The sequence below is a fragment of the Mycteria americana genome, chromosome 2 (genome assembly GCF_035582795.1).
Source record: "Mycteria americana isolate JAX WOST 10 ecotype Jacksonville Zoo and Gardens chromosome 2, USCA_MyAme_1.0, whole genome shotgun sequence".
In the NCBI taxonomy this organism is placed as follows: Eukaryota; Metazoa; Chordata; class Aves; order Ciconiiformes; family Ciconiidae; genus Mycteria; species Mycteria americana.
Genome location: NC_134366.1, coordinates 141,720,256 through 141,734,064, shown reverse-complemented (window position 1 = coordinate 141,734,064; position 13,809 = coordinate 141,720,256).

Genomic DNA, 13,809 nt, shown 5'->3' with positions numbered 1-13,809 from the left:
AAAGCAGAGCTCACATTTGGAAACAGAATATCAACCAGCCATTATTGAAAATATCACTAAACCCCAGTCAACTTCCAAATCAGAATGGAGAGGTTCGGAGAAAGAGGATCATGGTCTTTCTCCATCACCTGAGGCATCTTCATCTGTCTCTGAAGATATAGTCAGCTTTCAGGGGAGGGAAGACAAGAAATAGTCCAGAGAGCAGAAATACCAAATATTTGGGTACACGAGGAGGCATCTTGTAAATGGAAGAGGCAGGAATTACGAAAGACAAAAATGAGTGAGGAAAAGGAGAACAAAGAAGAACTGAAATTTCAGGGCTGAGAGACCAATGCCTTACAAATACCTTTTTTTTTCCTGCACTGAATAAAGAGAATTAAGAAGTTGATGCCATCGCCTCACCCTCAGGAAAAAAGCCAAAGGAAGGGAAGGAGGAGAGGAAGATCTCAAGAAGATAGCTTATCTGAGAAAACGGCTTGCTGGTTTTCAGGAACTTAGTTAGCCTGCTCCGCTTCTGAAGACCACAGGTGAAGGCTGGAGAGGCCTAAGAAGAGACTAGTTTTAGATTTGCCTTAACAAGTATCAGAAACAGAAAATTTTGAGACCCTGAATTAAATCGCCATATTAGAACGGTTTTTACTTTTACATAAAGCTTGTATAATTTTTCGTAAGAGACATTTAGTGTCATCTGCAAAGTCTTGGCCAGCATTTTAACAGTATTCTGAAATGGATTGAAATGTACTGGAATCTGTCATAGGTGGGAGTGCTGGCAGAGGTAGCTGGACATAGCTGCTGAACCTCATAAACACCCCCAGTGCTCATGGAGCTTCCTCCAGGTCACAAACTTTGTTAGACAAATGGCACATGGGTAGGTAGCAAGTTCTTGGGAGTCCGTCATATGGCAATGGAGAAAAACGCCAGTTTTGAGTTGTGCTAAGAAGCCATATCTGAGCTTGGTTTGTAGTTAAGGGAGAGACAAGGGGAGAGGAGACAGTGATGGGCACAGCAAGCTTTAAAAAGAATCTGAGGTAAGTGGGATCAATCTGCCCTTTAGGTCCTTAGGTAAGGTAATCTAAGGACATGCATAAATATCTGTTGCTAGTGACAGGGCTATTAAAGGGCCTTATTCCCTGTTCCAGGAGTAATTATGCTTCGAGTGGGATTTGTGTGTACAGCAACTTAAAGAAGAGCTATGTTTATGTGTTTTCCACAACTCTTGTTTAGGAGGTAATTAAATCTTTAAACTTTCAAATAAAGAAGTATGTTAATATGCAATTTTGACCTTGCAGAAATTACAAAAATTGTGACAATAGTATCAGTTGATTGGAATCACGAGTGTTTTTCATACAGTACCACCATGAAAAGATGAAGAGACAGGGTAGTCAAATGTTTATAAGCTCAGCTACAGTTGCAAAGAGATACAAAAATATCATTTTAAAATCAGTTTTCTCTGTATTTTAGTTGTATTACTAAATGCTGGCACGAAATCAAGATCCCTGCTTTTTACATTTTCATTCCCGTACTACCCACTTTAAGTCACACTAATTTGCTTTTTCAAGTTTTAAAGTATTCTAACCTTTTGTTGTCCTCTTTCAAAAATAGTCTGCTATAAAAAGTTCATATCGATCCTATGCATTAATCCTTGATGAGAACTCCTACATTGAGCTAGTTTGACCAAATTTCCTTTCCAAATTAAGTTACTCAAGGTCAAAACTGTTACTGTTCAAGCCGTTCTCTCCAAGCATCATATACAAAGCTAAACTTTCAAGACCTGTGAACTTGCACTTGCTGTCCAAGCTCTCAAATCTTTGTGCATTTCAGTTTGCACAAAAGTTATGTACTTCAACAACAGAGAACTAAAAAACCCCACAACTTTATAATGAGAACTAAAAAACCCACAACTTTATAACATCAGTCAGCATTTCCTGAAAGTTTCAGAGAATGCATTATCTTTTGAGATAGTATTGCAGTCTACAAATGCCAAATTTGAAAAATTGCTGGTATTATCAGTGTCCATACAGAATCCATAAACACAACATTTCACAGATTGTATTCAAGAGCATCACAAGTTTTGCTGGACACTTCATAAGGTATGCTATTTATGGACTTCAATTAGAGTACTTCAGAAAGTGACCAAAAAAGAGAAATCCACCCAGCACATTGAATAGTTTTGTGAATTTTTATAGCTATAGTTGCAGGCACTTTATTTACGTGAGATTTAGCACTGAGCTTATCAAGTCAAAGGAAGCCTTTTTCTCACTTCATTGATCAGGATCTTTTTCTCTAATCAGTCAGTAGTCAAGCCTCACACCATTCTGCATTGTATTGCTGGTCAGTATCACTATTTAATGAAGGTTGCTTTCTCAAGAAGTTGTTATTCACATTTATTGTGTATGGGCTGTGGGCATCTGAGTGAGGCTGAAAAGTCCACGAAGAGACTGAGTAACAAGTATTTAGGCACTGAAATTATATTTAGAAGTCTAATTAAGAATGCGGCTTTACATTAATTACTCTTTTAAACTCGGTTAAGGCCCTTAAAATTCACACAGACTGTGGGGCCTCTGTTTCGTATTTATCTTCATAAAAGTACTCTGCTTATAAGAATAAACAAAAACAAAATCAGACATTCAAAAAGAGTAATGATTATCATCTGCTTTCAGCACATGTATTTAAAAGCACCAATGCTCATGCTTTTTTCCTCCTAAAAATGAGTTAAATTGCAATTAATAATTTAATACTAGCCTTACTATGTGTTTAATTGTAAATATTTTATACCATCCTTTTAATGGAAATATTTTTCTTGAGCTTCTTTTAGTGATTTTGTGCTATACAATGAGATGGACAAATCAGTAGTTTGGGTGTTCCTTTGTTTACTTTTGCAGTAAACACTTTTTTATTGCAGTGTTGAATCACACTAGAACGGAAACTTTTTTTGGGAAAAAAAATCCCTAGCCAGCGTTTTAAATAAAATTAATTTCCAAATATCTTAGAAATACTCTGAACGTTTGCTCTTTCTTCCTTTACTAGAACAGGAGAAAGCTCTTCTCTTTGTATCTCATCCTGTCACCACCACTACTTGAGGTTAACATATTGTCTGTCTACTTTTAATAGAAACATTCCTCATGTATTCTAACAAATCGCGTATATCTGAATTCTACATACAAAGCTGCAATTCCATTGAGAGTTTGTAGTGACATTGATAAATGATGTCACCAGAACCCTTTGCTTGAATTACAATCTTAATTATGTACACCTGGGTTCTTATTATTCCTTATATTATTTCTGTCATAGCACTATCTTGTCCTATTCTTACTCTGATGCTAATTTGTTTTATCAGTAACCTAGGCACTGCAGCTTAGCAAAGCCTGTCCACAGTGTTTAAAGGACTGTAAATTTCTTCCTTGTTATTGCTGTTTTAAAGACAGAGTATAGCAGTAAACAACAAATACAATTTTTTACATGAAGCTGATGCATATTGTACGTAAAGTTTTTTGGGTTTGTTTTTGTTTTCCTCAGAGTTCTCTTAGGATTGTCCAGCATTTCTGACCTTTCTTCTAGTTGTTTCATGTCTCTCGAGAAAAGAAGAGAAAAAGGGTTTGTTTACTTATTTATTTTTGTGGGAGAGGAATTCCCATATGGCTAAAGGTGGGAAACACTGTGTATGGCAAGCCTGAAAATGGGAATTACAAGTTTCTTCTAGTTCTCATTCTCTTGGGTTTTTTTTCTATATTCACCTTGTGAACCTAACCAGGATTACTTTTGTCACAGGAAATATAAGAGACTTTGCTTTGAGTGCATGTGTGGCCAACAGAATCCCTTTAAAAATGATCAGTCAGGCTGTGGCTTGCTTTGCTCTGGAAGTCCCTTGAAGAGACAAGCTTGCAACAAAGGTGATTAAAAGCTCCCAAATCCACTTTATCCTCCTAACATTTAAAAAGCATGAAGAAAGCTTAGACTTTTAGGACATAACTTGCATCTGTTCATTATGTTTATTTAACTTGAAGAATGTAGGTCCTATCCTGTACAACGCTCACAGTTACACACTTGCAAAAAGTTCAGAGCTAAATGCTAACACGTAAGTTTTGAACTTGGTCTTTAGTCAGGCAAATGTATTGATGAGCTGTGTCAGACTTGAAAAAGGAATTGGAAGATTTGGTTCTTGTAACCATTTATTCCTCCTCCTTTTTTTTCTAAGCTTTCTCTTATTTCTGTCCATTGACAGAATCTGAATTGCATCCTCTAGAAAAAAGGTACATGTCTGCTTACTTTGTGGTCAGACTGACCAGCACTGAGTATTAACACTTCTCTTCCTTCCCATCACTAGTGATCAAAATTCTTTGTTCTTTCTGCAACAGCAATCCACAAGAGCCAGAAACAATAGGAATCAAATATTTGTATTTTGGAGCATTCAATTAGTGGAAAATCAGGAGAAAAACTTAGAAATCAACCCTATCATAAGTATAATTCTTGTACCAAATGTGTTTTAAACAAATGTTTACTTACCTTTTAGTTTAGTCAAGATGGCTAGCATATTTATGATAGTTATTTACTTGTATATGAACAATCACATATGCTCAAGCCTACACTATGGAAATGATTAATTCTTGGCTCAACTCTGCCACTGAAAATTTGTACTTACATTATTTCTCTTGCCAGTTGCTACATTCATCTTTACAGTCTCAGTTCTTTCTCATGAGATGCATAGGTCCAAATGAGCCTTTGAACTTTTTCCACACTGTTTCTTGAGCATAAGGTCTGTTCTGATGGCTCTTCCTGTCCCACACATATATGAAAAGTTCCTTCAGAAAACATTCAGTTCTTCTTCCATTCCCTGGGGTTACTGTAACTTTTTCCTGTTCTAAAAGCTTTAAAATGCTAATTAGACTCTTATCAACCCATGGGTTGTAATTCTGAACTTTGGATATTTCTCAATAATTCCAGCCTATGTCACTAATCATGACCTGGAAACTGCACAAGCCATCACAACAGTCAAGAATATGGAAAGTTGTACAAAGGTGGACTTAAAAGCTAGTGCTGTCAGGTGAGAGAAAATCTAAGCCTGCTTTTACTTTGCTAATCCTTCAAGCACTTGGGTCTGGCATCTCAAATAGTTTTCAATAAACTTCGTCACACTTCTGATATGTTTACAGGGATCTGCTTTTCAGAAGGCCTTGACATCCAAAGCTTGCTTTCAAATTCAGCCAGGGTTTGATTTGCATGTTTGTTATTTTAAATGTACCAGAATGCACCAGCTTCCCATTCTGGTACCCCTTAAAATTTTGAGAGTGTATAACAGGCCTTTTTTTTCATCAGTAGGAGATCCAAAGAGGTGTTTTTTCACTCCTTAGTTGATACATATGTGTGTGCGCATGCCTGAAAGTGTGCATAGATGCTCTTTATGAATGTCCTTTATTTTCTGTCATTCCAAGCTCGAGGCATGCAAGTTGCCTAAAACTTGCAGCCTGAAGAATGTGAGCCAAATAAATAACAAGATGAAGCACAGATACTGTTATAAACTGTTGGAGAGATTTGAAAAAAGTAAGCTCTTTCTGGTTTACTAGTTTTACTTTGGTCTTTCTGTGATCCTCAGTAAAAAAAAGTGAGAAACTAGGGGAAAAAATATTGCTGGAAAGTTAACATACATGGCCTACTAGGCAGAGCCTAATCCACCTAAGTCTCCTTAAAAAGCAGTGAGCCAATAAACCTAAGTTAAATATTTGGAGTCCAGACACTTAAAGCTCCATTGAATCAGGAGTTTTACAGAATCTCAATGGTAACATATATTTCCACACCTGGTAAAAATTCACGTACAAAACTGACTCATGTTAGAAAGAAGAGGCAGGGGAACAGATTCCTGTGGCTGGGATCCAGTCCTGTAATTTTCCTATTAATTTGTGTTTGTGGAGATGGAAGAAGTTCCTATGTAACTAGAGAACCTGATGGGACAACTTCCATATTATTTTAAAATGAACTCTGTTGTTGGTGAATAATGATAGAGTAGTTCATATAGAATAGGTATGGCCTGGAACAGAAGTAAATGAAACTGTCCCAGGACTGCTTATTTTAGTTGTTTAAATGAGAGACAAATCTCAAACTATTTTTTTTCTCAAAGACTATGCAAGTCCTCCATGAGTTAGAACCAACAAACTATTCAGCTTGTTGTTTTAAGCAGGAACATGAACTTATTAGTGTTGTACGGCTTGCTTTCCATCTCCATTTATTGTCTGAGATACTCACTGATTTTTCTTTTTAGCTCAGTTGTAAACCTATTTATAACAGTGATCATAATAAAGGTGTAGAACTGACCAATACTTCTCTTAAAGGTCTTTTCCAACCTGTGCGATTCTGTGATTCTCTGTGCATTCCTGAGATCACTTTGCTTGAAAAGAGCTTTGTTTTTTCCTGAATTTCTTCTTTTCCTGACCTTTGTTTCCTCCCTCCAAAATATACTTCACCTGTCTCCCCAGGTTAGAGTGAACTCTTTCTTGGACAATAGATTGATGTTTCCTCCAAAGTAAAATGGTATCCTAATTAGTCTGGGGTCCCTTTGGTGTTATAGTACTACAAAACATAAATAATAGCAGCAACAGCTGAAAGGGAACAGTGATCCTGCATTCAAGCACTTATGATCTGTTCTTGGACATGGGATGTATATAAATGCACTTTGGGTTAGATTCCAAGGTCAGTTACCCAACTATAAATTAGATATAACTCCACTGGATTTAAGAGAGCTGATACAGATGTACGCTTGGATAACTAAATCAGATTTTTTACATTTTGTCTCAAATAGTTTGATTCAAAACTTTCCTGTATTCACCACTAAGTCTTTTGAGGGTGGGGGAATGCAATCTCAAAAGCTAATATCTTTAATTATTTTTTTAGCAAGCCCTGTACAGTTATTTGAAAAAAAATCAAGAACAAAATCTCTGTATCAGTTAGTGTCTTGGAAGACAGATTTTCCAATCTCTCTTTGAGATTCTAAAATAAAACAATAAATAGACAGAATACATTGGTCAGTGGCCCTTGCCCTGAACATACCTGGGACACAGGCTCACTCACAGTTCATCAGTCAAAGCTGAGCCATGCTCAGTCATACCGGGTGGCTGCTGCCTCCACGCTATTCTATTTGCACTTCACAGTGGGAAGAAAACGAACTCGATCCTTCCCGGTACGCTCAAGATGAAGGCATGGAAAATGTACTGCAAGCAAATTTCACCCAAAAAGAGGAAGACGATGATTTGGAAAGCCATTAAACTAATTTCTTCACTCCCCAGAAGTCGTGTGTTTGCCATTTTCTCCAATTACTGCGCAGAACACAACACTTCTTTCCCCCGCATTCCTCCTCCTCCTCCTCATTATGATTTCCCCACCCTTGTGAGACACAAAAACAGAGAGCCTATCATTAATCTTCTTTCCCAAAGTGTTTAGGTCTAATAGATCTGGCTTTAATTACCAGCCATGAGAAGAACTAATTACCCTGGCCTAACAAAGACAGGATGGCGGAAGGGGGTGATGCTGTGAGGATCTGACAGTGCACATCTTAGCATATTAGATATTCCCATTGCTACTTCTGTGTCACTTGAGAAAAGAGATAAAAGGACAAGTATGTAGGAGTTACTCCAAGTTTATAAATGCCTCCAAAGATACCTCTGTGGGAATTAAAGTTTTCCTTGTGGGAGTAGTTCTTGCAGAGCACAGAGCAAACAGATAGCACTTCAAAAATAAATGTATAATGATAATGAGTTGACCAGTGACTCAAAGCTGAGCTATGCAAGCCTAAAATAAGCATTACAAATGTGGGAGTCTATAATTCTGAATCAAGGGACAAAATATTTCACTGCTTTAAATGTAAAGAAGCTACTTATCTTTCCATCAGCTGAAGATGGATCTGGCCACATCACTTCTGAAAAGTTCTCATCCGCTGTGAAATTGGGTTAGTTCATAATACATTTAATATCTCCAAAATATACTCTTTTGCTTTAACAATCTTCTCATTTAGCATAGAAGTCAGACTAGAACACTGCCTTACAAATAAGAACTCTACACTGAATGGCGCTACAGCTTGTTGAAGTTAAAGCACTTCAATATTTCAGCCAATAAAACATGTTGTTTCTCTGATCCTTCTATGTACCTAAATGAATTGACTGGGTGCTTTAAAATATCAAGTATAACATAGGAATAGCATTTAAAGGGAAGGATGTGTATGGCAACTTTATGTTACTTAGTAACTGGGACAATAACATTAAAAATGATAAGTGAAATGGGAGCCATTCCAGGAAAAATACATAATGTCTGAGCTTGCAGTGTAAAACATCTTGCAGAAGGCCTGAAAAGGCTGAATAGGTCAAGAACAGAAAAAAGCTCAGAACTTCTCTGGAGACTGGCATTTAGATATTGTTTTTTTCTGGCTGAGAACTGTGGCATAACACATCTGGCACAGATGTGGCATGGTATGGTGGTCCAGTCCAACAAGCCACCAGCTGTGCCTCATCTTTTTCTGTTCTCACAGCCTGGGCTGCTTCATCCTCTGCCATGCTCCCAGTGTATTCAGCAGTTCTTCCTTAACTGGCGAATCTGTAGCAGGGATGTTACTGATGCTTGGAAGACACTACATTGACAGATATCATCAGTCATCCAACTCTGCTTTGTGATTTTAAGGTATCCGAAGTGGTCCAAATCATAGAGTTAGCTAGCTAGGGTTCCAGAAGCAATGTTTCTATGCTAATGTGCTGCTCTGTCTGGTTTAATAGATGCTTCTTCCTACCCGGTTTTAATGTTGGCTGTTGAAAAACAGTGGCTCTTCTATTGCCCAGAACAGTATACAGCAAGCCCTTTTCTCTTGAGTACAACCACTGTGGAAGCTATCTTGCTGTGCCAACACATCCAAAGCATTGGATCACCTTAACTCAACTTCTAGGTATTTTGTGATACATCACTAAGTACTGCATGGCTTTTAATGTTTATTTACTTCAGTAAGATTTTGTTCCACTTACTATGGTTCATGACTCAATTTATGATGCAGAATCAAGCATCTTTAATTGTCCCAGCTATGACAATTATATTATGACAATTAGGAACATAGTGCCAATCTGGTGAATATTATCACCCTTGCCTTTCTTTGGGGCCTGACTTTGCTTTAACTGATTTCATTAGAAGGCCTAGCCTTTGGAGGATGCAGTTCAGGGTCAGCAGCATTTCCACATCATTTTATTGGTTTGGAAGGAGCAGGGGAGGAAGAGCTTGTATGACAAAGTATCCTGTGTTTTTTATACATAACGGGAAAAAAGTTGTCATCAAAGTTCTTAGTCTGAAATTGGTTTGGTTTTTGTTTTTTAAATACACCTAAGCTGCTCAGATTGCATAGAGAAACTATTCCATACTCTTGAATGCCTCCAAACCTTACACCTTCTGGATGACAGACAAACTGTGTTGAAGAGCTGCTGTGTCAACAGTTTATGTTGCAGCTGACTCATCGTGACTTTCATGCATGCACGAAAGTAAACAGAGAAATTTGTGTTGATTTGCTGAGTGCTATGCAATCCTTCATCCATCTGAAGTCATCATCCATCTGAAGTCACCTCCAATAAGTACATTAAGTAACACATTATCTAATGCTTCTCCAAGTCTTATCAATAATGAATGCTGCAAGTATTTGTATATTCAGGTTGCTGCTCAACCTTGTGTGACAGACCAGAATCAAATTACTCTACCATGAATGGCCTGTAAGAGACCCGAGGCAGTAAGAGATGCAGACTCTGTGCACTGGCAGAAAGGAATGCATGTGTTACTGAGCTTAATAATGTTCACTTTGGCTATAGGCAAGCATTTCTTTTCTGCATTGTATGAAAGACTAAAATAAGTTTTATGGCCTGTGTAATGTAGAAAGTAAACCTCTCTGGTCATAATTGTCTATGAATCCCAGACTAGGGATTCCCAGTCTACAAATCCTAGCTAATCTGTTTTCTCCCTTACCTTTCATGGGACCAATGGTCATAGGGAGTGGTGAGTTTCACACACACACACACACACACACACACACACACACACTCTCATTTCTTCAATTCCTGTGCCTGACATTTAGAGAGTTGCAAAAGACCTACCCTTCCTGTCAGTCCAACTAGAGCAACACGGGAATACGTGTATCCTAGGGAAAGTGGTCCCTTGCAGCAGAAGGAAATATGTTTGTACAGATCCATTAAAACTACAGGGGCAAAGTAGGTTTGCAGGTATTTGTCCAAAACAGAGAGGAAGGAAGGAAGGAAGGAAGGAAGGAAGGAAGGAAGGAAGGAAGGCAGGAAGGAAGGAAAGAAGGAAAGAGAGAAAGAAAGAGAGAAAGAGAGAAAGAGAGAGAGAAAGAGAGAGAGAGAAAGAAAGAGACAAAGAGAGAAAGAAAGAAAGGAAGGAAGGAATAAATAAAGAAAGAAAGAAAGAAAAAGAAAGGAAGAAAGAAAGAAAGAAAGAAAGAAAGAAAGAAAGAAAGAAAGAAAGAAAGAAAGAAAAGTTTAAAAAATCCCTAAAAGGAATAATGGAAAATGAAATGTTGTTTAGAACACCACATAAGATTCAAAAATCAGTGAACAGACAAATCATCTAAAAGATTTATGAATTATTTCTTATAGAAACAGTTTGTAAATTATATTTAAAAAGGAAAGCTAGCAGTACATGACAGAACCAGGAACGATTTAAAATAATTTTCAGGTGGACTTTGTTCAACACCTAATTACTTATTGTTCAACTTCTAGTGTGTCTTCAAACTAAGCATACTTAGGAGTTTTGTTGTTTTGAACTAGAAACAATGCTTTAAAACAGTGAGCTCTAATGCCTCAGCATTGAATTAGCTCCTCCATATTATATGATTGTTTAAATAAATTGTTTAGTGTCAACAAAATCTTTTTTGAACAAATAACAGGGTATATCACTACACCCTTTTCACACAATCTGTTCTAGAACAATTGGTGTCTCATTGAAATGAAGAGTTACTCAATAAAAATCCTAAGCAATTTGATCAGGTGATTTTTATGCCATATTAACAGGTTCGTCACAGCACACAGTGTGGATGACTACTTGATAAATACGTGTAAGAAATAAAATAGCAATTATAGCAATTAATAGCTATGAAAAAAATTAAAAGAAGATCAATTTCTGGCAAAAAAACCAAAAGATGATGTAGATAATTCATTTTAAATGTACATAGTATTTTTCACCTTAGCAGGTTCTAAACTGGAATAAACAGCCTCACTGAAATGCATATTATATATCGGGGGAGGGTAGGGGAAAGGCAGAGCAGCTGTTTAATGCTCTACAGCAATGCTGCACTATGTGGTTTTGGACAGGAAATGAAGAACACCTTTTCTCTGTGGAAACAAGCGGGGACTTTAAGAGGGCAAAATATTTTTACCTACACTGATTTTGGGCCAGGTCATCAGCTTTAGGACCCTTGCTCTCAGAAATATGACAGGAGATCTCTAAAACAACCATAGGCAGCAAGGCTATGTCTTTCTTTGTAAGAAAACTAAGCCACAGAGTTTCTGCAAATACTAGTTGCACCTAAGAATCTGTAGGGTTTGGAAAAAAGGGTACCAGAAGGCCCCAGTCCCACTCCCTCCCAGTTCTCTGATTTTCTTTAGGAAGATGCTGTTCAATAAAAATACCAGTCTGGCCTGCTGATGCTCAAGTCCTGAAAATATGTGAGTTGTGAAAGAAAGGTTCACAGCACGAAGGAGTCCCCTCACGTGGTGCAGGAGCACTAAACAACAAACCCTATCACTTTGGTCAGAGTAAATAACTTGTAGATGCGTCTATGAATATTAAACTCACTTCAAGCAGCAGGGAGCAGGCAACCTACTGTTTGAAATAAGAATGTGTGCTTACAAATCATCCACTATTGAGGGACTTTCCCTATCAGACCCGCAAGCCAGCAGGCAATCTAATTTTTACTTTAATGGTTCCTACAGTGTTGAACTGGCTTTCTTGCAAGATCCCATTCATTTCATCTCTGCCTGTTTTTGAAACACCACCCTAAGACCCTTCCTGCCCATAAGGTCTTTGCAGAGTTACAACTGTGGTAATATATTAGTTCAGATCCTGGGTTGGTTTGGTTTTTTTTTTTCATATTTATTTGTAGGGAGGTCTTATTATTTATTTAAATAATTTCTTTGCTTTAATTATATTTCATTTTATATTGGCCTTAGTACTATGCCAGTAAGAAATAAAAAGAAAAAAGACTACTATGGTTTACTTACCATTGTTTGATATCACACCATTTACTGAACCTTCCAGGGAACCATGGTAAACAATAGCATTCTGGGCCACTAAAATGTGGTATCTTTTCCTACCAGTACTCATGGCAACCTTGCTGAAACATGTTCTAATATTATTGACCTGGAAAAGAAGCATCTTACTTCTCACCTGACCAGACAAATTGTGAGAAGACAGATTTCTCTAGAAGGCATCTTCCCATTGGGTACAAGCAGAATGGGACTAATACAAAGGAAAACACAAGCTTTACTTGAGAATATCTTTCTTTGTATGATTTATGAAGTCCTACAGTATTTTATCATAGTTATTCTAAGTTAGCTGATTTGTTTTAAGGTTCTTTTAAAAGCTTAAGTATGAAAAAGAAAATGAGATTCATCTTATTCTCAGAGTTCTTAATCTATAGGTATATTAAAAGTAAAATCTTTAATGCAAGTAGCCTACCACTTAGTTATGCTAACTGCTTTCTTGGGAAGTTCTGTTCTCATTTTCAGTGGTATCTTTTTATATCACCACACATTCTGCTAGCTTTCCATATGCTCTTTTAAATTTATTTAAAAAAAAAAAGCCAATTATATGCTGTACTAACACATCAATGCTAATCTCTAAGTTAAACATTATCTGTTACATGAGCCAGTTACCATGGAGTGTTTGTTTGTGTATGAGAACTATTCTGTATGACTATTTTAGTTAGGATGGATTCCTGGCTTAATCTTGCTATACTAATTTAAAAAAAAAAAGGTTACATGTACAGTCATGCAAAGCTTGTGTTTTGAAGGTGCTTGACTGTGTCAAGAAAGATGGCAAAATAAAAACTCTTATAGTTAATATCAGGCCTTTTAACAGGATATAGGTATTTTACAGGCATTCTAATCTCCAGTTATTCTGCTGTGGTCTGGGTGGAAAAAGAATAAATTATTATGAATACAAGATGTAAAATCATGACAATGAAAATAATGCCTCTACTTGTAGTTACCAAAATATGGAGATCTGCATTTTAGAGCCACAACTGAATACTATAGATAAAATTCTGAATCTATTCAAATCCTTGAATATTTTGCCATTGACCATTTGCCATACAGCAAATATTTCACTCATATAATTTACATGGTATCAAAAGTATGGTAGAAAGAACTGTCAGTAGGGTGTGGCAATATTTTTCTTTGTTGTTGAAATTATTATATGGTATCAGACATATTTATATTCTATCTTCCAGAAGAAATTATAATAATTTTAAAAGTTTGGGAACAGATGGAGTCCAGAATAACATATATCGTTTATAGGCTTTAATTTTCAAGGACATCTAGGCTTTCATAGAGGAGATTCTGTAAAAGAAAGTCTACTCATCTTGACAAATATCAACTTCCCTCTCCAAACAGTCTTCATCTGTACTTGCAGAACTCTTACCTTAAATAAGAAGGAACATGTAGGCTGAACAGCACAGAACAATTTTCTAACAGTAAGATTCAATACCCTGTAAAGCACCCTCTCAAGGGAGGTTGCAGGAGACCCATTGCTTGAGTCATTTAAAACTAAACTGGACAAAACTTCATA